The sequence below is a fragment of the Grus americana genome, chromosome 2 (genome assembly GCF_028858705.1).
Source record: "Grus americana isolate bGruAme1 chromosome 2, bGruAme1.mat, whole genome shotgun sequence".
NCBI classification, from domain to species: domain Eukaryota; kingdom Metazoa; phylum Chordata; class Aves; order Gruiformes; family Gruidae; genus Grus; species Grus americana.
This window is the reverse complement of record NC_072853.1, coordinates 51,924,230-51,947,895: the sequence shown is the minus strand read 5'-3', so window position 1 is coordinate 51,947,895 and position 23,666 is coordinate 51,924,230. Positions and strand designations below refer to the sequence as shown.

Here is a 23,666-nt window from a genome sequence, read left to right as displayed (position 1 = left end):
TAAATATTTTCATAGCTATGTGTTGCATTTCATTTCCAATAATACTACCTTCTTTTTTGTCCTTTTCTGAATACTATAAAAAACAAATGTTACATTTGAATATGCAAACAAGGGACGTGGACTATCAGCTAAAATTCACAGTTCCAAAGCCATGCTTTCTTTTGTGGTTTTTGTATCCCTTCTACCAACCTAACTTACATAATTAACTGACATTGATTGCATGCAGAGTTTCACTGTCGAATATGGACCATTCATTGTTTGCAAACTACCTATTAAGCAGGCAGTTTCATGAAGAAGTTCAACAAATAATTTCAAATGATGGAAAAATATTACTCCTCCTTTTCACAAAAATTTCCTAGTAGGGAGATGCCAATCTCAACAAATGAGTTTTCTCAAATGATTTGCTCAAATACATAGGGGAGATTTCAGATTATTAAAATTGAGTACTATGCTTCCCATATCAGGTTTCTTACTGCCTTTTTCTGCTTTGATTATCACGATGACAGAGCTCTCAACTGCAAAAGATATAGTGGCTGATGGAGCCCAACAGGACACAGTCTTGTTGTACAAGATGTAAAAGACACCAAGCTTCTCGCAGCAGGATTTTGACTTTGGTTCCCAGTCACTTCAGGAAAGAGGAACTGACTCCACTTCATCATAGAAATATCAGTATGTTTATTTTATTTCATTTTTTACAGACTGGCAGTTCAACAAAATTTTGTCTGTATATAGAATTGGATCCATTTAACTAGAAATTTATTGCATGCATCAAAGACAGGCAAGTAACTGTAAAGTGCATTAAATTTCAAAGGAATGATTACATGCACTAAACCCAGATCTTCACCAGCGCAGCTCCACTGGTGACAATAGTTGCTTCAGTTTTACAGCCGCGGGGGATCAGAACCAGGCCTGGGCTGGTTTAATTCTGCAGAGTGTCATACAGTCCTTAAGCGGGTAACCGAGACCAAGAGGTGAGTTAGACAGCTCAGGAGGTGAAAGGGTTAATGTTTGCCTGCCCTTCTACTATCAACAATTTTATTAACTTGTTTTCATTCCTTTTTTTTTGTTTTCATTCCCCTCTAATGCTGTTGTTCATTTTCAGATTTCATTTTTAATATTTTAATTCAGTTTTAATGTCCTCCACAGGAATTTAAAAACAATCTGCTCTTCAAAACTTAATTGTAGCATTTGTTATTCCATAAAAATATATTTTACATTTTCAGATCCAATTTTGTGAAGTAATTGGATAACAAATAAATAATGAGAAGAACAAGAGCCTTATTAACTTTTTAGTCATTAAACTGACTTAACATTTTAGAAAGAACAATAATTTTTCCAATAACGTTCCAGAATAGTGATTATAATTATAACGCACCAAAACAAATGTATAAAATGATGCTGTCTTTCTTGGACGGTAGGATGGAAATTTGTAATTATTTACATTTTCCCCAAGCAGCATAAATTGCCAGTGTTTCTCTCCAAGAAGGAACTGTGCCCCCTCCCACTGTAAGGAACACAAACAATCATCTGAGCATTAATAAGGATGATCACTCAAGCAGCGCTGCCGGTCAGTTCCCCCACAACAAACCTCCTTCTCCTGAGCAAGTGGATGAGGCATCGGTCAGTACCCTGGGTGCCTACTCTGGGTTCAGCCCAGGACACAGCCAGTAAATCCAAATCCCCCACCCGTATCTGTGTCTGGAAGAAGGCCCCATAAAAGCTCAAGAGATGCCACCAGCTCAGCTGTCAGCAGTGCTTCAGCAGCATCCCTGTACCAAGCGCAAAGGGCAGCCTTTCCCCAGTTTCCCTGGTGCCAGCCCAGGGCAAGAGAAGATGCTGGAAGTGCTGTAGGGAACCAGCCTCCTCCATCACTCTCCTAACAAAGATCCCCGCTGCAGGCGCTTGGCCTGAGCCAGGGTGAGAGCCGTGGCATGGTGGGGCTCTCGGTGCCCAGGGGAGCCCAGCCAGCCGGTACTGCGGGACACCTACGCTCCTTGCCAAGCATAGATGTTAGCAGAGTGATCCCACACCCTGGTGACTTCCCACCCCAATTAATACAGCTTATCGTGATGGGGCCGGTCCTGGCTGGGGCCGGGAGAGCCTCAGCTAGTGCAGAATGGAGCAGCCCTGCCCTGCAGAACTGTCCGCAGGTGGGACCTGGGAACGTATGGCTGTGCGATTAAGTCCAGCCTGTAATATTGTCCAAGGTACCATTTTGGCACCTCACACCACTTTATAACTTATTCAGGCCTGTCAATCCATCATCCTGATCACCTAACGCTCTCTCCTTAAGTTCAAAAAATCCAGGTGAAATCTGGATGGGGAGAGACGAGCAGTGCTGTGGAGCCCCCGAACTATTTCTAACACCTTACAACAAAACATAAGTGGGTGCTCTGACAATGTGTTGACTAAACATTTCCTGTCACCTAATCAGCTGGAAATCTATCAGTACAAAATATCTTCTGGCTGAGTAAAAGCTCTTTTTCAGCCCCCTCAAGCAGCCCAGGAGGACAAGGCTTCAGCCTGGTTTGTCATCCCAGTTGTCATCCCTCACGCTGCCAATGCAGCTCCAGGAGGAGGCTTTAAATGTGTGCTAGCCCTTAGTCACGCCAGCAGTGCCTTTGAAGTCACGGAGGACTTAGTTTTGAACACTTCTCTCCCACAGTTCTAAAATAGCCACTGATACAATAAGCAACGAATGACCACGGAGTTTCTCGAGCAGCACGGCATACGCTGGTTGGGTCTCTGGCAACACACGCTTCGGAGGAGAAGTTTGATTTCAATGGGAGAAAGAGCACAGGCCTGACTGCACGGAGCAGGACTTTGTTTTTTCATGTCAAGTAAATGCAGGTTTGTTTGTTTGGTTGGTTGGTTTGTTTTGTTTTTTGTAGAAGAAGCAGTTGCCCACAGGCTTTCCTATTCAAGCTTAGGTGTAGTAGGTCGAAAACGGAGAGACAAAAAAGGACAGGTGACAACAATCTCGGCCCAGGACTATTGTGTTCGGCCCAGCTCCGCTGCCCCAGCCACAACACTTGGAGGAAGTGCCACACAAACAGAGGAAGCAGGATTCGGGCTGAGAAGGATTTAGTAACTGCATTATTACGCTCTCAGCACTGATGCCTGCAAAAGATAAAACCTGGGAAAAGACCTCGGGTTCCTACTCTTTATTGTTGCTGGTGGGATTTAACTTGTATGTCTGAACTATGTACATATTTCACTGATTTAGGTGGGGCGCCATGAACGTATTTATACGGGCCGAGACAGTGACAGGACTGCTGATGTTTACAGTAACAGGTTAGAGAGACTTTGCCAAAGCATTCTTAGTTTTTAAAATGATCGGTCCAACCCAGCCCCCTTCCCCCTCTCCATTGTTATTTCGTCTGCTGGATTTACGGAAGAAGGAAATGGTAAATTACAAGGAAAAAAATAGCATTTATCTTGCCAGGACGTGTTGCTTTGAACTTGGATGATATTAACATATCAATCAGATTCAGTGATATGTTAAACAAGGTTGTCCCTCGTTTATGGTTCACCGAAGCTGGGAGTTGAACCGTGGCTTTGTCTGCGTGGTGGGCAGGGAGCTCAACTCCACCGGTCTAAATCCTTCACGTGGACATGTAGCACTGACACTGAGCACAGGGTGCCATTATTTTATCTGAGTTACGTTGACCCAAAATAAAGTCCAGTTTACAATTGAGTTTGGACTGAAAATTTGCCCAGAGGAAGCTATTTCAATACAATGACTATGGCTGAAAATCCTTGAAGGAGGAAAGCGCAGAACAGGGAATATAATGACAGACTACAAACACTCTGCTTAGAGTAGTCTTGTAAGAGGAAATATTTTTGGATGACATTTCCAGTTCCCAATCAAAGCTTGGCCAATTAGATGGAAAATGAATTTAGAAAGGAAACATTAATTAGACTTTGATACAGATGCTAATTCCAAAACTTCATGAGGCTTCAAAGACTTGCATGCTCTACTCCGTCGTTTCCTGATTATGGAATATTCATTATTTCACAATAGCTCTTCAGGCCGGGGACAGCTTAATTTAACTACATTGCTTCCTCTGGGTATGACTAGGAACTTGGTATTTAAGTGTTAAATGGCAGTACCGAACTGGATGGTGATTTGAACTGGACTGAATTGGATTTACCACACAAAGAAGCATGCCATGCACCAGCCTACTGGCTACAAGGAATTAAAAAAAAAAGAAAAGAGAGACAGTAAGTCGAGTAATTCCCACATGTAGTAGTTTGGAAAGTCTTACCCTTTTCCTTCTTGCCTCTTTTAGGAAGTAACACAGACACTGAAAAGAAGAACTATATACAAATAATATTTAATCTCACTTGTTTCTGCTTTAAAAATGACACTTTTCCTCCCATATGTAAGCCAGCAGTGAAAACAGATCTCACTGAATAAATAATATACTAACCAAAGAAATAACTTAATAAACAATAACAATGCCCCCAAAGTAAATTAATCCTCAAGGCTTTAAACAAATAGAGACAATTTAAGTCAAAAGTGTAATTTTTTTCTCAAGGAATTGTAAGCTGAGAGCTATAGTGAAATCTCGATGTAATCATAACCATAGTATCTACTAGAAATAAGTTGCACACACATTATTGTTTGGAAAATGAAATCAGTCCTTGGAAAAGTACTTTTCCTTACTATTTTTAAACATAATGAAAGTCTACAGTTAATCAGTACACAAATGTCACAAAAACATTTTTAATACTCAGACTTACTAACCACATTTTACACAACTAACTTTTACATTGATGGGGTATTACAAACTAATAGAAAGGGAGCTACAGTTAAAAAAATAAAGATGCTGTAAGTTCAAAGTCTAGGATCACAGCACAGTAATAATTCGCTGGAAGTGAAGAGAGAGGAAAACCCCAAACATTCTGATTTAAGAAAACAAGTAGCTACAGAAAATGAAGTCCAGTTTCCTGTGGCTTTGTGTCTTGTGGTTGAATTATCCTGTGTCTAATAAGATGCAAACTCTGATTGAAACTTTTCCTGTGGTTGAGGCATCTATCAGCTCTTTTTCTCTCCCATGTGGATTTTCTGATGCCCAGAAATAATGTTTTACTCATAATAAAGTCTTTCCCTCAGCAGAAAAATAAGTCAGGCCCCTCAACTCTGCTCGGCTACTAATTTTCACTGAACACAGAAGAAATTAATGTCAAGTTTCCTTCATCAAGTAGACAGAAATTAGTCAGCAAATTCAAAAGTTACAGAGGACTGAAAGATAGGCACACAGGCAGCATGATGAGAATATGTATTTCTGTATGAAAGCAGGTTAAAAGTGCAAGTATCTTGGGTGCACTTCCTTCTGTCTCAGACCAAGTTTTCTGTCTCTAAAGACCAAGTTTTCCCTCATATGCCGATTTGCATATGAGATGTGTATAGACAAGATGTGTGTTCTTTTTATAAGTAAGAAAAACTGTAGTAACAGTGGGGGAAAGGAATCCAGCACAGGCAGGTCGAGAGAGGAGAGTAAAAGATCTGTGGAACTGCTACGCGGCACAGGTAATTCTGGTAATGAGGTTAAGCAGCCATTTTTTATAAGGTATGTTGATGTGCATTACTGGCAGCAGGAAACCAATGTTCTGAGAGGAGCAGAGGAGTAGTGGGTTGATGGTTTACGCACAATATGGAAAGCTTTTGTTTTCCCTATATGAACATTGAGGCCTATCTCTGAGCCAACCATCATTGTACCAAGTTTTTAGCCTCCTATCCACTGAATATCCTGGGATAACCTACATCAGCAAAAATAAGGACTCGAATAAATAAATCTTAATTCCACATTCTTCAGGGGCTCTCTCATGCTTTATATAAACTCTGTTTCTTTACATGGAGAACAAGGTTTCTTGGGCGATGCCAGAAAGGATAAAGGAGGACAGATCTGCTTCAGCCTTTCCTTATGTCTACATTCAAGTGGACAGTCATCACTTCAGCATTTTTGTCTTGGAAAAAAGTTTCTCCTTGCTCAGCTTTTGCCTGAAATGTAGTTACATCCACTATCGAGAAGAGGATGCAAAAAGACAAATGGCTACATTTACTTCTAAAAGTGCATTAATAAAACATCTCTACAGCAGAGGTAAAGGCTGTACAGCCCAACCTCGCCAGCAGCTCCTCTGCTATTGCAGGGTGGCAGCGGCACTGCCCCTCCTGTTCTCCTCTCTGCCAGATCACCCCAAGGGTGAATATGAATTTACTGCTGAGTGTGGATGAGGCCTCAAAGACCTTCCATGACAAGACAAAGCAACACCAGGGTCTTATTTGCCTACTCAAACAATAATTCAGTGTATGCTTTATACGTTAATCTGATGAATATAAAGATATATTTCATCTGGTGAGACAAACTTTTACGACAGGGAAGGATTAGCAAACCTGTAAGAATATCTCTTTGCCACAAGAGTTTCCACAATTAACTGCGTCTAACAGATTTTGGCTATGTTCCCCATAAAAAGTACTAGAGGTCATGCATATTGCAACTATGGTTTACCTCAGCCAGTAAAACCAATTATCCTTCACATCCCTCTCTTCATTTTTTCCTAGGGAGACCATTTCTTCTTGGACCATTGGCTCATGGCATCTGGCTGGGATCCAGGGATATATTTGAAAGTCCTTAAGATGAATCTTTAAGTCAGCATTAGCTTACACAGGGATGCAGAAGTAGCCTAGCAGACATAAAAAAATCTACTCATCAGCTCGATTCTGTTGACAAAACTTTTCTATCCAGCTTTCTTTGAGAAGAAAGAATCAAATGAGTTAAGGAAAGTCTGCCAGGACAAGTTTGAAACCCAGGGTCCCAAAGCCAGACTCTCTTCCTGAGTATGAGAATCATTTGCATTTAGGCATGCCAATCCTCTCTCCCAGGAATCTCAGGTGGCACTTGGGTCTCCATTCAGGAACCTCTAAAGAACGTCTGCTATGGCATTTGATCCTTTCTGAGATAACCATGTCTTCTGGTATCTCCAAAAGGGAAGACCAAATGGGATCTTTTAAATATCACCTACTTAAACCTACTTGGCCCCACTGGCCCAGAAAGGTCATGAATAAAAATTAAACCTTTCACACAGTTGCCATTGAGGTTTTGAAACTAGTTATTGGAAATGAGCACCTGAAGGGCTCTGCTTTTCATGTGCTGTCTGCAAAGAACCAGCAAGTACCAGTGCCAACCTCCACAGGCTTTGATGGTTCTCTTCTAACTGGAAGTCCCTACATCTTCTCCCCTGCTTGATCCACCTGGACTACCCAAGCCATGAGAGGAATCAGTCAGCACAAATTTTCCATGTAATTTACCCGAGATTTTAATTACCAGTCAAATCAAATAGCAAAGGGTTCAGGCAACACACAATCTACTTGGGAATTCACCACCTGCCTGGTTCAAAAAGCATAAGTGAAACCACATTGTTTTATAGGTTTCAAAAAGCATTTGATTGCTTTTGCTTTTAGCATATATTAATTTATCTTGTAGCTGGGTTTTAACAGAACTACTATAGCAAACTGCGACCTTTCAGTGGCTCAGACTGTAGTTTTGGGTCCATCCTCTGCATTTTCCCAGAGATGAGACTGACAGAAACTTGATTTGTTCTGAGAATACAGCCCATCCTATGCAGTTAAGGACCCTGTGGGAAAAAATCATGTAAATGTCATGGACACAGAAGGAAGAGACAAATTAATATAACACAGACAACTTATTTCTGATATTTTTTTACTTTGTAGTGCTTGACTTGCAAGTTAAATAATGTAATTTTTACATGCAATTCCATTAAAGAAAAAAAATGAGGGAGAGAGTACTGGAAAACTTCATGAGTAGTCATCAGGTCCCAAAAACTTAGATCCACAGCACAGCCTATGATTGTCCTAATCTGCCTGAGCCTTTGGTGACACAGTAGAAGACTATTGTCTATGACCAGCCACGGGAGGGAGATGAGACAGATCTTTACTGAGTACATTTCAAAGCTATTTGTTAGAGAGCAAATGAAAGATGAAAGTTGGGAAAGCATAGTTCAATCACAGAAGAAAAATGTATTTTCTTTTTGGAAAACTCTGCTGTTCTTGTTCTCCCTGGCTTCTCTCTCCATCCCCACATCTGTTCCCACTTACTCTACCCCCATTTTCTCACTGGGAAGCATCAGACAATCTTTACTGCAGGCACAAGTATCTGTTCCAAGTGTCTTCAAGGGAATACATTCTTAGTCATGCTTGTACTCTACTGGGTGTCCTTGCCTTACATGCAAGTCCAGGTCCACGTGTGTCCCAGGCCTCAACTCAGCAAAATACTTAAGCTGAGACCCCACTGTATAGAAAGTGCTTAAACCCCCAAATCTCCAGCATGCATTTCATTTTAAGAACTCGTTCCACTGAAGCTAGCAGAAGTGCAGTGTTTGTCACTATCTTCTCTTAAACTGGGGCCTGAGACCTGCATATGCCACTTTTGACACAGCCAAAAACCACATATTAATTATATAGCAAATAGAACATTTTTGTTTTAAAAAAAATATGGTGGCAAGAAAGACTGTTATTCTCCCCACACTTTTTCAAGGTGATCTAAGTAGGAATTTTCTTCCTCATTTTGTTATACACTCAAAACTGAGAGGAAGACATTACTCAAGCTGGCTCTTGAGACTCCTGCTGGGTCTCTGTGTGTCCCTTGAACCAGGGAGAACCAATGAGCCCCTGGGGCACTCACATTTGACAGAAAAGCCTCTTTCTCACTCCTTCACTGACCTTCCCCCAGGGAAGGCTCCTTACCCTCAGCCCTCTAGGTGGCTCAGGTGTCCTTTACAAAGCACACCACAACCACCCTCATGGAGGGGGAAAAAAAATCTTGAAAAGCCAACAATGCCCGTATTTGCCTGTTGCTTATGGGTAAATGATTGTGATCCATGAGAGGAATAGGAACTGGCATGGATGGGGGAACAACATCATAAGACCAACAGGTTGCTACGCAAAATAATTACTTAATAGGCAATGCCTGTAAGCATTTGTTATATTAATTAATTGCAATTAACCTGCTTCAACTACTAGGAAGATTTTCATTCTGTTAGAAGTGGCAAGTGTTCAGTGTGCAAGGAAGCAGCTAAATGTAGAAAATCATCACAGAAAATTATAGCTCTGCAAGAGAAGAACATTGCTGTAAGCTCTCCTTTTTCAGGAGAAAAGGAGCTGACATAACAGGACAGGACATTTCCCACTCAGAAAACATGCATGCTCAGGCAAGCTGGAGGACTGCGTAAAGCAGGCAGCTGTGGAGAGATGAGTAAGTCCCATCCATTCAGAGATAAAACGTCTTTTTTTTTTTTTTTACATAGGATAGTCTAATGTGGAAACTGCCAATCCTTCTCCTCTCACTACTTCTTTGATGTTCATTTGCTTTAAAATTTTTCCCCTGTGATGAACAACAGAGATTGCCAGTAAGTATTTGCAAGCTCAGCAGCAAAGCAGAAGGAACTGAGGATTTGTTGCTCAAAATGAATCCTTGAAAATTACTGTCTACGGTCATTCCCTTCTGTTTGCTTCATTGTTACAGGATAAAGGGAAGCAAACAATGTATGATGGCAATAGCTATAATAATAACAAGTCATAATATTAACAACTCATTAATGTTTGCAAAACTTCTATTGGAGGCTTGTAAGTGTGCAAAGTATCACTCTGAAAGGGATACTGGAAAAGATATATTTATCTTCTCACAGTCCACCTCTTTTTACTTATACATTTTACTTGCAACTGATGATTTTTGATAGTAAATTTCAACACTGTCAAAACTGCAACGCTCTCAAAATTACCACGAGAACAGCCAAAAGTGCACATAAGGCAGTACCACGAGGGTGGGATGCTTTGGGAGCAGTGCAAGAACAGAGTCAGAATATTACAAGACGGTAACATTTCCTCCAGACACAGTCCCCATCTCAAACCATTGCATATGTTGCACATGATGAACACATGCAGTGTAACCTGCTCCTTCAGAAGTCGGCCATCCCGGGGGGCCTCCTTGAATGAGATGTTACTTGTCCAAAGTAGGAAGGCTGGCCAGGGCACTAGATGGCACTGGAAGTCCTGCGGTTCAGACGTTTTTACGGTTCTTTTATGCTTTAAGCGCCATCTGGTGGTATTAATGACTTTTTTCTTGAAAAGTCTGGTTATGTGACCCTATTACTAGCAACCACCACCCTTCATGTTTTTCAATAAGTATCCATAACTAGGTATCAAAATACAATGTCATCGAGGTTTTTTTAAACTGAATAGTATTTCCCCTCCAGTCTCATTATACTTTTGGAAAGGAGTTCAATATGCAATGTACTTACCAATTCTGATTTTTGGCCAAAAACATTGAATCGGAGAAAGTTTGGCTTAAAGGCATGCATGTGCTGCCAAATGCAATCCTGCTGCTGGATGTAAGAGCGTTTCAATGTCCTTTTCTCCATAGCTCTTTCGCTTTTTCTCCTTCGTGCTTCCTCCTGAAAAGTCAATTAAATAGGTAAGCCAGATCAGAGACAGTGCCATGAGAGGCAAGAGCACAAAGCTGATCAACTGACCAAAATCCATACAGTCTTCCAATCCCCATCCCCGCTTAAAAAAACAAACAAACAAAAAAACCCCCCACAAACAAAACAGCAAAGGACTTTCACAATATTCCCCAAAGTCAGGAAAGTATCTAATCATCCTTCAAGATGCTGCACAAGAATGCTGACCACCTAGCAAGGGTTTTCTTCCATGCAAGCTTGTTGCAAACCTGCTCATTCCTGACTCTATTCTTAGCTTGTTTGGCCTGAAATACTTTAGTAACAAATAACATTTTATTTTATATCCATAGAATATTCCTCCTAGATAGAAGAGTGTATTATTTGTGTATATAAAACTCTAGATTCTGCTTTGCCATTTCCTGGACAGCATCCATTGCTGGGTTGAAGGCAGTGTGCAACAGGTATACATTGAGCTTCCCAAAAGCAGGCATCTGTTTCACATTTTGAAAGACTTTTGCATTACTGCAAAGGCTGGGGTGGGGGTGGATGATGATGTGTGTTTAATTTCAGTCTTGCTCATCTTGAGGCTGACAGAGAATGTTCCCTTTCACTTCTTTAGGAGCATATAGTAGATTTTCTCTTTTGCTTCTACCTTGTAAACTGACGCTGAAACAAGAAATTGCCAAAGCAGTGTGACAAGGAGGAGCAGGTCTGGCCCTGGGATTTAGTGGGTGACTGGTGCTGGGGTAGCAGCTGACTAAACCACTCCGCACCTGGCTACAGGCAGGGCAGGGGACTCCACTGGTCCATCTTGAAAGGCAAAAGAGCTAACTTGTTCTTCCTGGGATTACCAACAGTGGCACACCAAAGCCAAAACTGAGACTACCCTTGTATAACTTGCCAACAATTCATTTACACTGTTATTATCCTACATCCCATCACCTGGGGGCAAGGATGGAAAGGGATGGCAGGTATACACCAGGACATAGGGTGGGCAGTTCTGCAAACTGCCGGACCAAGTAGGCTAGCCAGGGGAATTCAGAAAGGAGTGCAAAACAGTTGACCTACCTAAAAATGAATCCTCTCATACACATAATGAAGACAGAATTTGCATTGGAAATCCATACAGCTGTTTGGAAAGGGGAACGTTGCCCTCAGGGACAAATCCACTCCCTAACACCCAGCCTTAGCGTCTCCCTCATGCCTGGCCAAGATCCTCCCCCTCATGAGGAAGAATCCTCCACCCGAGGCGCCTAAGCAACAGTGGAGCAATCCCAAGGAGGCTGCTTTATTAAATTAAAGGTCCTCGTGGGAGGATGCAATTCAGGGTTTTTTTCCCACTTTTTTTTCTTTTTTTTTCTCTTCCCCAAAATGAAGCTCCCTTCTCTGAAAATACAAAGGACTGCTGCTTTTGTGTGGCAGAATTCAAACCGAACTTTGTGTCTTTCTTCTTTTTTTTAAAGCAAAGCACGCATAAAAAGTAACAGATTTCCAAAATCAGGTTGTTTCCTCCTTCAGATCTGATTACTCACTCCGAGTTCATCAGTAGGATAGTGTAATGCAGATCCATGTTTTAAGCAGGACTCTCCAGTGAAAACAATGAGGAGTGTCCTGCCTAAATTAATACCACAACATGTCCCATAGAAAATAAATAAAAGATAAATCAAGCTAAGTCAGTTTCATTTAGGCCAAATGTGGGAGTTTTGCCTTGAAGTAAAAACATAGGAATTTGGTCTTGTTCTGTCCTAAAAGAAATGAATTTAAGAAATATATCCTAAATAATCAAGACAGGCAAATGCTTTTATATAAGTGATCAGGGCTACATCCCTGAAACACAGATGAGGATTCTCCACAGCTTTACTATCAGGTTTTCTATACAAAATACTCAGCAGAAATTCTGAAATCCAATATTCTTCTTTACTTTGTATAGTCAGCATTTTTTTTACTTTAGTCAGTGTAAGCCCCTTAACAACACACTCCTTTTGCCCGTACTATTCTTTGTATGCTCACAATAGGACCACAAATATAAAACATCTTTGTAGGAGCCCCTTAGAAGGTCCGTATTTTTATAGTGTAAGTAAGAGCTTTACTTGGTGGATCTGCCAATTACTTAAATATTGTTCTGTTTACAGGCCAGCTGCAAATGGTATAGTACATCTATGGTCTGAAAAATGACTAAAAATAGTAACACAGGGCTTGGTGTTTATGATCACTTAGTCATGTAATAACAAATATTCTTGGTTTAAGTTTTCTTTAAAAGGTGTTTTTCTAAGCTCATGTAGTACAAATTCAGTATAGGATATAAAGGCCAAGCTATATTATCCCAGTATTTTACTGGTAACGCCATAAATAAACAAAAGCAGAAGGTCACATCATGATGCTCCTACGTGGCTTCAGTAACAGGACTTTGCACTGTAGTCTGCATGGGTATGGACACCACCATGGGTACTTCTACACTGCACTTCAAGCTTGGGTCCCAGCACATGCTTACGCTCAAATTCGTTTCATGTCCAAATAATTTGAATACTAACAGCCAAAATGCAGGAACTTCAAACAAGCAGACATTTGGAGCCACGCTATTCCTTAGCCCAGATTCAAGCATGTGTCAACCCATATGCTTTGTTAACTCATGTCAAATTATCTGCTCTTATCACCATGCAGAAAAATTACATGGTCAATACAATACAGACAAGTCAGTCTAGGAGCTTTCTGAAAAGGCTGATGTCTGCCGCAAGACACTATAGGATATGCAGGCTGCTGAACTGTACTTTAGGGCCAGAACTGCAGACACACAGATGAGAAAGTACATTTAGTTTCAGGCAGCTTTCTGGCTTGTGCTTTACCAAGTAAGGGAGATGCAGCCCATCTGGCCCAGAATTTACTGATTCTTCTTAGAGCAAATGCAATCTCTGCCTCTGTCTTAGGTTACACATAGCAAAACCGTACTTCAGTCAGAAAACTGACATGTAAATGTTCCTGATTGTGGCACAGGGAGCGGATTTGTTAAATAAGTTCCATTTTTACCCAATGGCTAATTCCATCTCTGCAAGACAGTCCCCATTCTAAGATCATACTTTTCATAAGACAGAAAAGATAGTCAGCATGCCAGAAGGGCTTTCCAGTCTGCTTTTGTTCATTATTTCTTTGCAGCTCTTGAATCATAGAATCATTTAGGTTGGAAAAGACCTTCAAGATCATCAAGTCCAACCATTAACCTAGCACTGCCAAGACCACCACTAAACCATGTCCCTGAGCACCACATCTACACGTCTCTTAAATACCTCCAGGGAAGGTGACTTCACCACTTCCCCGGGCAGCCTGTTCCAATGTTTGACAACCCTTTTGGTGAAGAAATTTTTCCTAACATCCAATCTAAACCTTCTCTGTCACGACTTGAGGCCATTTTCACTTGTCCTATTGCTTGTTACTTGGGAGAAGAGACCAACACCCACGTGGCTACAACCTCCTTTCAGGTAGCTGTAGAGAGCAATAAGGTCTCTCCTCAGCCTCCTTTTCTCCAGGCTAAACAACTCCAGTCCCCTCAGCTGCTCCTCATAAGACTTGTGCTCTAGACCCTTCACGAGCTTTGTTGCCCTTCCAGCACCTCAATGTCTTTCTTGTAGTGAGGGGCCCAAAACTGAACACAGGACTCAAGGTGTGGCCTCACCAGTGCCGAGTACAGGGGGATGATCACTTCCCTACTCCTGCTGGCCACACTATTCCTGATACAAGCCAGGATGCTGTTGGCCATCTTGGCCACCTGGGCACACTGCTGGCTCATATTCAGATGGCTGTTGACTAACACCTCCAGGTCCTTTCTGCCAGGCAGCTTTTCAGCCACTCTTCCCCAAGCCTGTAGCGTTGCATGGGGTTGTTGTGACCCAAGTGCAGGACCCAACATTGAGCCTTGTTGAACCTCATACAGTTGGCCTCAGCTCATCGATCCAGCCTGTCCAGATCCCTCTGTATAAGGAAGATGCTGAGCAAAATGGCAACACTTGTTCTGAGAAGGGACAGTGCATCAACAACAGAAACAGTGTAAACTCCTCTTCCTACCGATCAGTCCTCACTATCTGTGTTGTACCATCTTGCAGTTATATTGTTCAGACATTTTACTTTTACCAAGGGTTTGAGGTTGTTTTCATCTAATTATCTTCAAGGCTTTCTGTGTAGAGCAACTTCATACAAAGCAACTTCATGATCCACCCAGCTGGGAGAGGTGTACGAGTAAAATTGGCACTGCACTATAGATTGGAAAAATGGAGGAAAAGGTGAGAGGTCAGACCTGACTTACTCATAGTGTATAGAGCTCTTATTCATGTAGGTAAGGTCACTGATGTAGACTGGGCTTTAAATGACTTGCTAAGAAGAAAACTAATATCAGAAAAGCAAAGAGAATTACAAAGTTCTTGACTCTCCAGCTTTGCTGAGACCCACAACCTCTTTCTCATGCCCTCCTCCAAACATATAAGGCACCTTAACTTTGGCATGCAGAAATTCTCATCTGTATGAGACTTGACTCACTGGCCTTTTGGGGCATAAATACTTCTTCTTAAAAGAAGAAAAAGGTCATATTTGTTAAAGACTTCACAACTCTACTCATGACTACCAGGCTGTTGCAATGTAATGATTCCAGGAGATAGGTCTACAGTCCTAGTGTTAAGGAATGCAATTTGAGCCTTTGCCGGCACAGACATGTCACTGATGCTACTAAAACAAAACTTGAGCTAAAATTTGTTTCAAGTCTTTACTTGCTTGCAATGGAAAGTTTGCTGGCAGCTGTTGTCATCATTAGCCTTGTGGCGATGTTTTTTTCTGATGTGTCTTGTGTCTTATTGAAGCTTAACGCTTGTTAAGTTGGGAGGGGACTTTGGGTGATCTGCCAACAGCAGACAATAAAGTGTTCTTTTCTCCTGTTGTAACAAAGTCGTAAGTTTTGGTTTATGGATAATGGCAGCTACACACAGTAAATTAAAACACACACAAAACAGAGGAAAACATGAGGGCTTTTCTCTAAGTAGTCCATTTAGCCCATTAAAGGCTCCCCTAGGGTTTTAAATGCAATTGTAAAAACACCCTAATTTTTCACCATTAACTATTTTATTTTCCTAGTAGGCTAAAAGTGGGCATTTTTATAGCACCACCCCTCTCTAGGGACCCCAGCTTTATAACCTTTGAGATGGATTCCTACCACCCCACTTTGCTGAGGCTCCACAGACCAGCAGGCAAAGCTGTGATCTGGAGAACATCCCCTCCTCCCTGCCCAGCTCTCTGGAAAGGAGCTGAACAACATCATCACCTTCTTGTACACTGTCCTCTGGTTTTGCCTACTCACTATGGATTGCTGGGATGGATGGTGATCTGGCTATTAAATATGGGTCAAATACATCATCTTTATCCTGTAAACTGACAGACAGCTGTATCTCAAAGCATGCCAGATAGCCCAGGAAAGAATGACTGAAGCAAAGCCTGCAGCCCAAAGCAGACTCAAGTACATTGGCCCTGTGCAGTGAAGCCTGCACACATGGCTTAGGGAGCTCTGTCAGGGCCATGGGACCCACTGCAGAACATCCAGTAATTCATTGGCATAAAACACCAGAGCCACTCAACTCCACCAGTTTCAGTACAGAGGCCCTCTGATGTGTCCTGCAAGCAGATTGGGACGTACTGTATCACTCTACAGTTACACAGCAGCCCCAGACTGTTAGGTTTAAGTTTAGGTTCATTATCATATAGCAGGTCCAGTGAAGGCTAATCCGATTAAGATAATTAAAAAGCAACCAGACAGCTTCAGCAGAAAGAAAAAAGCTAGAAGTCCAAGCAAGGAGTAGCATGTTTTGCACTTTGATTGTGGTTTTCCTTGTTTGCTCAAGTTGCCAGAGCCCTTGAAGTGACATGGAGCAAGCATGGCCAGGGACTGGCATTGTTTTAGCAGCATGAAGAAATTAAACTGTAAAAGAAATCTGTAAGTTTTATGTGATTTAACACAGGGCTCTGTGGGTAGGTCCTGGGATGGAGATGTAGGTTAAGTGGGGGATTCAGTTCCTTACAGTGATTCTGGCTCCTCAGGGTGACCTTGGGCCTGCCACTTCATCTCTCTCTGTCTTTTCCTCCGTGTAACAGCCATGACGACGATACACCGGTGCCTTACCCTTTTCTGCCTCATCTCCTGGAATGGGAACTCCTCAGGCAGTGAGTTGCTGGCAGCAACGTGCATGCGGACAGCCCAGCACCGCAGGGCTGCCTGCGCAGCTCGTCATGACTCTTAACAGCAGCAGGAAGGCGCGCAGCGCTTCTGTGTCACTGCGTGAGCAAATGCACGGCAAGGTTTGCTGCCCCTGCCATGGTGCAGGTAGAAAGACAGCAGGCAATAACCACTTTCTGCACGCTTAACAGTTTAAAGGAGATAATTGCCATACATAACTTAAACCTTATGGGTAATTCAGGAAAGTGGAATTAATTAATTATCTTGGCACTCGGCCTTGATTCTACTGCTAGCATGTAAAATAAAACATATAAACATCATGGAAGTGTTGTTCTGTTTGTCATGCTGTGTAACAAATCAGGGAAAGTACTATAGAATAGGAAGCAAACATCTTTCCTCATGCATGCTCTGCCTTAAGCAATCATCTCCTCTGGTTGGGATCTGAGGCAACAGCATTCCTGCTATTGGCTGTCTTCCAGTTACAGGGGGACAAGAAGCACAGAAAAAAAAAAAAAATTCCACTTGTCGTGCATCTGCCTTTCCTAAGCAGCCAGTGCAAGTAACTCGCTCGATTTAACCCTGGAGTCTCAAACCCAGCCAGAAGCCAGCTCAGCCTCCCCGAGGTCACTCATGTGGTAGTCTTGCCAGGTTCTCTGCACTTGCATCTCTTCCTAGCTTTCTTTCGTGTTGCTTGTATGTCTTTTGATCTTCCTGCATGATTGTCCCGGACAATGATAAAATCAAATAACCTAAAAAAAAAAAAAAATCAGAAAAGACAATTTAGCATTTGTAACAACAATCTCATTGGAATTACTCTGGAAGGTTCGTAGTCTGCTCTTGCAGAGGCAAACTCCTCAGGCTACCAACAGAGTCTTCCTCCTGTTCTGACCCAAATATTTACGTAAAAATAGGCAGTTTTATCTCTTTTTTTCTCCTAGCATCAGGACTTTTTGAAAAGTATTTCACACATCAACTTGTACTTAGGTATTGAGATGGTTAGCCTCCTTATTGGAAGTGCAGAGGTCCCAGCTGAACTGAGTGATCCCTCAAACTAAAGGTAAGGTAATGGCTGCTCAAAATTAGGCAACTGCCATGTTCTCAGGGGCAAAACTTTATAAAAAGACCAGCCTAAATGGCTGTCCCAAGATAGATATTATGTCCTTTTGCTTTTGAAGTGTCTCTAAAGCTCAGGTTGCTTTCCTCTGGTGCTAGAGCTCTGTAAGCAGCAGTAGCATATGGATTTCAAACATCAGTCACTGCTGAAAGACAATGAACAAAGGGCCATGCAAAAGGAAGGAAAGAACTGAGAGCCAAATTCTCTCAGGTCACATGCCAGGTGAGATGACACTAGTTCAGGCTGTTCACTTGTCCAAACGAGGCCTTACTGCCATCTGCCCACATATTTCTATCTTTCCGGTGGTGTTGTCACAGCAAGTCCTTCATTCTTTTGACAAAAAGCCACCTGAACTATTGTATGTGTATTGATTTGGTTGATTTGCTGCCTATGTAGCTCAGATCATCATTAATCTGATACAGAGAGCACTGCTTGAAAGGCTTTGACTAAGTACAATATCAAGTGTCAACCTGGGCTTTAGAGTACAAAAAGTACAGATAGCACAAACAAAAGGGTCATATTCACTCTGGTTTAACTCTTCCAACCTTCCTAGCAAGTGCCATAAGATGATTATTCTGGAGTTGAATCAGAGGAAAATCTGAACCAGAACAGAAACAGGAAAAAGTTGCTTGGATAAAGGTGTTTTCCTGATTTCTTACGCATGCTGCTTGATTGATACTGCTGAAAACCGTGATGATTGGAAACATTCACGTTACTGTTTTTCAGATGTTGGAATTGTCTGGTTTCTCTGAGGATTGCAATATGCTTAGCAAAGGTGCAAATCCTCCACACAAACAAGATTAATCTGTCTTTAGAAGATGAACATACAGGTTGCCTCTGACCAGTACTGGCGAACTGCTTCATAAGCAGTTGGGTAACAGTATAAACTCCCCTGAGAGTAAGTATATTCAGAGTAAGTAGCAGCAAGCATTTACTTTCACAAGAAGAAAACTTTCAAACTCAAATCCAAATTGTCTGTGTTCTTGTGCAAATTCCTTCCCCCTTCCTGCACCCTGATTCATACTTCAGTTGGTGTGTCAGCTGTCATCCCTGCTTTTCCCATGCCCTCCTTCCTATGCACACCTTGAATGTCACCACTGGTGTCAGCTGCTGCCTTCTCCAACCCTGGCCTCAACAAGAGTTGTCAACAACTACAGCACACAGTGCTGCTGTACAGGCTTGCAGCTCATCAGCCAAGTGCTTTGGAGTGTGCTCTGTGATCTCCCATGGGATTTTCAGTGCTGTCGGTGCTCCCTCTGGTCCTACAACACATACATATGCATCCAGAAGAAGAGGTGGACTATTTTGTTAGGCCAGCTGAAAAAGAGAGGACGCCAAGCCTCCAAGCAACAGTGCAATAGGGCTGTCATAAGTCCGAAGCAAAACCAAATGTAGCACCCTGTCCAGCTTTCCTGCCCTTGATCACTCCTGATATCCCTCAGCTCCAGGGGCTCAGCTTAACCTTTATGCCATGCCTATGGCAGACAGAAACTCCCACTGAATATTTAGCTTCTTTTACTGAAGCTAAATATTATTTCAATTCTCAGTAATTCTGGTGTCCCTTAAAAGAAACTTTGCAAGGCAATTCAATGTGGTAACTGTTGTCCCACCAATAAACTTCTTTTTCTGTTAAAAAGGGTATTTTAATCTGAATGACAGAGGCTGGACCGGATCCTGCCTAGGTTTTAAGCCAACAAGGTGGTGGGGAGCCAAGGCACGCCCGAGCTTTCACTTTCTTTCACAGCCCAGGAATAGTCTAGAAACTTCCAGAAAGGGCAGAGGAAACCAAAGCGACTCTTTTCAGTTTTTAAACCCATTCCAGTACCAGCTGAAATCAACCCCACTGTGCCATGAAATTCACTGACACCAGAATGTCATTTTTTGGTGCTCTTCCTCTGGCCTAGCATTGCAAAAAATGCAAAAAAGAAAAAAATAATTTTCTGAAGAAAATCCACCTGGTATTGCTGGTGACCCAGGTAGAGTACCTATAACAAAAAAACAACTTCTGTCACTGAATTACTGTTTCTCACTGACGTTAAGAAAACAACTTGGAGATTAGCCATTGATAAATGGTTTATATTTCCTCAAAGGTAAGTTTCCCGTTTTACGCTACAATTCAGACAATTGAGCCTATGTCAGATTGTCAGTAACGCGTGACAATAGTTTCCTGTAACAAATAGGCCCTGTTCCAGTGTGCACATTCCACTTGCATTAATCCTTGTACTTACTGCTTTGTGTTTAAAATATAAGAGGTAGACATGATTGGAAAAACAACAAAGATATCATCTGAGCAGCAAGTATATAAGTGTGCAGAATTCTTAGAAACCAGCATTGCTGACACTGGGCTGTCCCAGGGCTTCTCAGCGTGTAGGGAAGATTTGATCTTGGCATCCTAAAAAAGAGGATAAAGTAACTCACATGTGCTGACAAAACTCAAGAGCTGAGGGTTTAACCCCTGCTGCTGCAGTGAAGAAAGTGGAAATAGTAGATTGCTCCTGCAAGGAGATAGAACCCCTCCCTCCCCTCTGCTCTCACCCCAAAATAGCCACCATCCACCTATTTCATTGGCCTTTTACCGAGGAGCAGGTAGGTACCTGGCTGCACAGGGGAAGCAGCAATTGTCTGCATGGACAAGCACTCCCTCTCCCTTCCAGCACAGACATTTAGGCAGAGGATCCTTGCCAGCCCAGTTTATAAAACAGGGGAACCTATTTCATCCCGTGGTTCTGTGTGGCCTTACAGAATAGAGATAATTCTTTGAAGAATCCTAAAACACAAAACCTAAAGAGCAACCAATCAATGAAAGGAGAAAGCACAATAGGACAAATTCTTCCCTCACCTACACTGAGATCATCCATTTCAGGCTGCAAAAATAATTTTATGCACTTCATTAGTGGAATATTTTGTACCTTAGTATATAATGAGGAAGTCCGCTTAAATGGTAGAAGAGCCTAGATCAATACCTCAGATGTGGTTTAACACTTTATGCTTTTGTTTCGGTGCCTTTTAAAGCATAACTCAAATATGAGTCCCTGATATTTGTTCTTAGAACTAATCATGTTCCTGTATTTGCTTGAATATGAGCCAGGAGTGAACTACAGACATGCATGTCAGAAAAAATATATGACCGGAGGTACATATACACTGTTTGTTCACTATTCCATACGTACTTTAAATTGCCTGGGGTAGGGGAAGGTGTTCTCTCAGAGTTTCATTTAGCTCACACATTTTCATTTACTGAATTCAAAAGGGGGTTGTTAGTATTCTTTGTTGTCTTTTAGGTTCCTATTTGCTGCCATTTTACAGAGCATACTGTCTGGTCCTGACTGTATATGAGTCAGCCCAGTTTCAAGAAGGTAGGCGGAGAGTCTGTGTTTGGGCCAGGTAAGGAGAGTGATGGTTATCCAGTTAGTTTTGGCTAGAAATAGATTGTCAGGGTTTGTTTTTTTTTTCCTTATAAACATGGTTTTGTTAATTCTAGAGGGTGCATCAGAGTTATTTTTCTCAGTGTTGGGCCAGATAAAGAATGGCTTTACCAGCGTGTTCTGATTTTGCATTTCTCGATGCTTACATAAGAAGAAAACCACATTGCTTATTTGCAAATAGAAACACCCAAGGCCTCCGCACTGTAGAAGTAGATCTATTTTTATTAGTCTAGATCAAATTCTAATTATTTTACCTTCAAAAAAGCATCTGTTAAAATATGATTTACTTCCTAACGAAGAAAATACTAGGAGAACTTGCACAAGGGATGGTAGGAAAGTCCCTTTTAGGTACCTGAATTACATAGCATCCAATTCATGTACACACTTTATCTGTACAAGAACCAGTTTTAGAGGAGATGCTCCAGGTCAGGCTTGCTGACATTTCTGACCACTTTGTGCTAACCATGGAAGAATACAAATGAATCTTGTGCATGGGATATGAACAAGTTTCAATAGATTAACTTAGATCTCAGCTGTACAAGGTAACCACTGTCAAGTGGACTAGGGAATGCCATCAGAGCTCCCTAGTTAGTCCACTTTGAAAGCAGGGTACACTTACACTTATTACAAGTTCAGAAGGGACTAGGGCAAAGTAGTTAGAGTGCTGTAAATTCACGCCTTAGCTTACGTCTCTCTAATCTTCCTATGTCAGACACACTGATGAAATGTGAGACTTTAAACTGATTGATTGCGCTGAGCGAATCCAAAAAGTTGATCACTGAAGTTCACATTCGAACTAGACTTCTTGGCTTAGCTTAGCTTATTAGGAATGGAAATCGATATAAGACGAATTTGGTCTAGCTTAACTGAATCATTTAAAAAGCCATTCTACATTGAAATCCTGTAGTATCTGTTTTCTCAGACAGTATTACCCATGAGCTATCAGCTGGATTCTGGTCTTGCCTCTGGTGGAGGCTCAGATAAAGGTGTCGTCAGCCATCAGTTGTGACACAACTGCCTTCTGTCAGGAGCTTACAGAAGTACCAGAAAAAATATGCTTTCCCTCAGGCAAATTCCCAGTTCCGTTGAAATTTTCAGAAGCTCATAAGTACTTACAGAAACAACAATACTTACATTGTGTCTGTATTGTACTTCTTTTTTTGATCACTAGAGCATTGAAAATACTGTGGTGTTATGCACAGCACAGTAACCACAGTGCAAAAAGAAACTTGACTGGCATCATGTAAAGAAGAATCACTTCAAAGTTTAAATCTTTCCTGTGCAGGTAAAGAGTTTATGTTTTAGCTATATGGCTTTCCTGAGGGAGAAAAATAAATCTAACACAAAAGACATTGTTAAATCACAATTACCTTTTCTGTGTTTGTTTTTTTTTAGTTGATCCCATCTCTTCAGTGATAAACAAGCTGGGAATGAGGAAAATGTATTGTGTCATTTTGAGAATTAGTCCTGTAACGCGCTTACATTGTAGCTGTAAGTGTATTATACAGTTTCCTCATGAAATTAAGGCCTGAACAGCTTTCATATCATATTAAATAAGGTTTTGGTTACTGTGCATGTGCTAGTTTCCCAAAAGTTTGATCCCTTTCATATATTGAAAAGGTCTAAGTTTGTGCCCCCTCAGACATCCTGCCACTGATGGCTTTGTTTTAAAATGAAACATAGTTCTTGTTTAAAAAATAATTCTGTGGGCTCATCACTTTTGCCTGCCCTGCCAAGGTTTGCCCTACTTCAGCTACCCTAATACAGGGTTTGTGGGCTGTGCTATTATATTAATTTAATAATTTTGGTGTAAAAGTTCCTTTTGCTAAAGCATAGAATTTTTAAACCAGATTGTTTCACCAATGCCCACCACCAAGAAAACCCACAAACACTGTCATTGGCACAATTGGGAAGCAATGGCAAACTTGGTGTCTAGGTAAATCAAGAAGGGGAGCGACAGCCTCTTTGCTATTCGTGAGAGTCAGAGCACCAGCTGCATGTCTCAGAGGAGGGTGGTGTAAGTTCTGCAGAGCGCTGTGCTGGGGGAAGGCACCACCACTCCTTCTCCCACCTCCCACTACTCTTCCCCTCCCTCTGCCAGAAGCGACCTCCTCCTGGCATCGCCCAGAAGCTAGCTAATCTATATTTTAAACAGGATAAAGAAGAAATACTGGATGAGGCATGAAAACAAGCCCCTCTGTTCATCCCATTTCAATAATGCTGCGATACTAGTGTGAACTTTTTCCTTTCAGAGTCCTGAGAGAGTTGACAACAGGTTAAGCAATGAAGATATGACTCTGTTGTAGTTGCTGAATATAAACAACCCATCATAGATGACAGAAGTTGAAAAAATGAGAGAGGGAGGAGATCAGGTGAAACAAATAGGCCTAAATAATCTCCTTGTTAGTTACAGTAATTTTAACTGAAATTAATTTAGTTC

The 23,666-nt window shown here is 41.7% G+C and overlaps 1 long non-coding RNA gene across 2 annotated transcripts in view; it reads right to left on the bottom strand.

The window, feature by feature from the left end:
* Positions 1 to 737: 737 nt before the first annotated feature.
* LOC129203005 (uncharacterized) overlaps positions 738 to 23,666 on the bottom strand; it is a 34,754-nt gene continuing 11,825 nt past the window's right edge. Inside the window, exons 2-4 of one of the 2 annotated variants that reach the window (XR_008575888.1) lie at positions 16,533 to 17,436; positions 10,324 to 10,476; positions 738 to 7,641 (exon numbers count right to left, since the gene is read on the bottom strand). This is a non-coding gene — a long non-coding RNA (uncharacterized LOC129203005). The remainder of the gene's footprint in view (positions 7,642 to 10,323; positions 10,477 to 16,532; positions 17,437 to 23,666) is intronic. The other variant, XR_008575887.1, reaches the window with a different exon arrangement.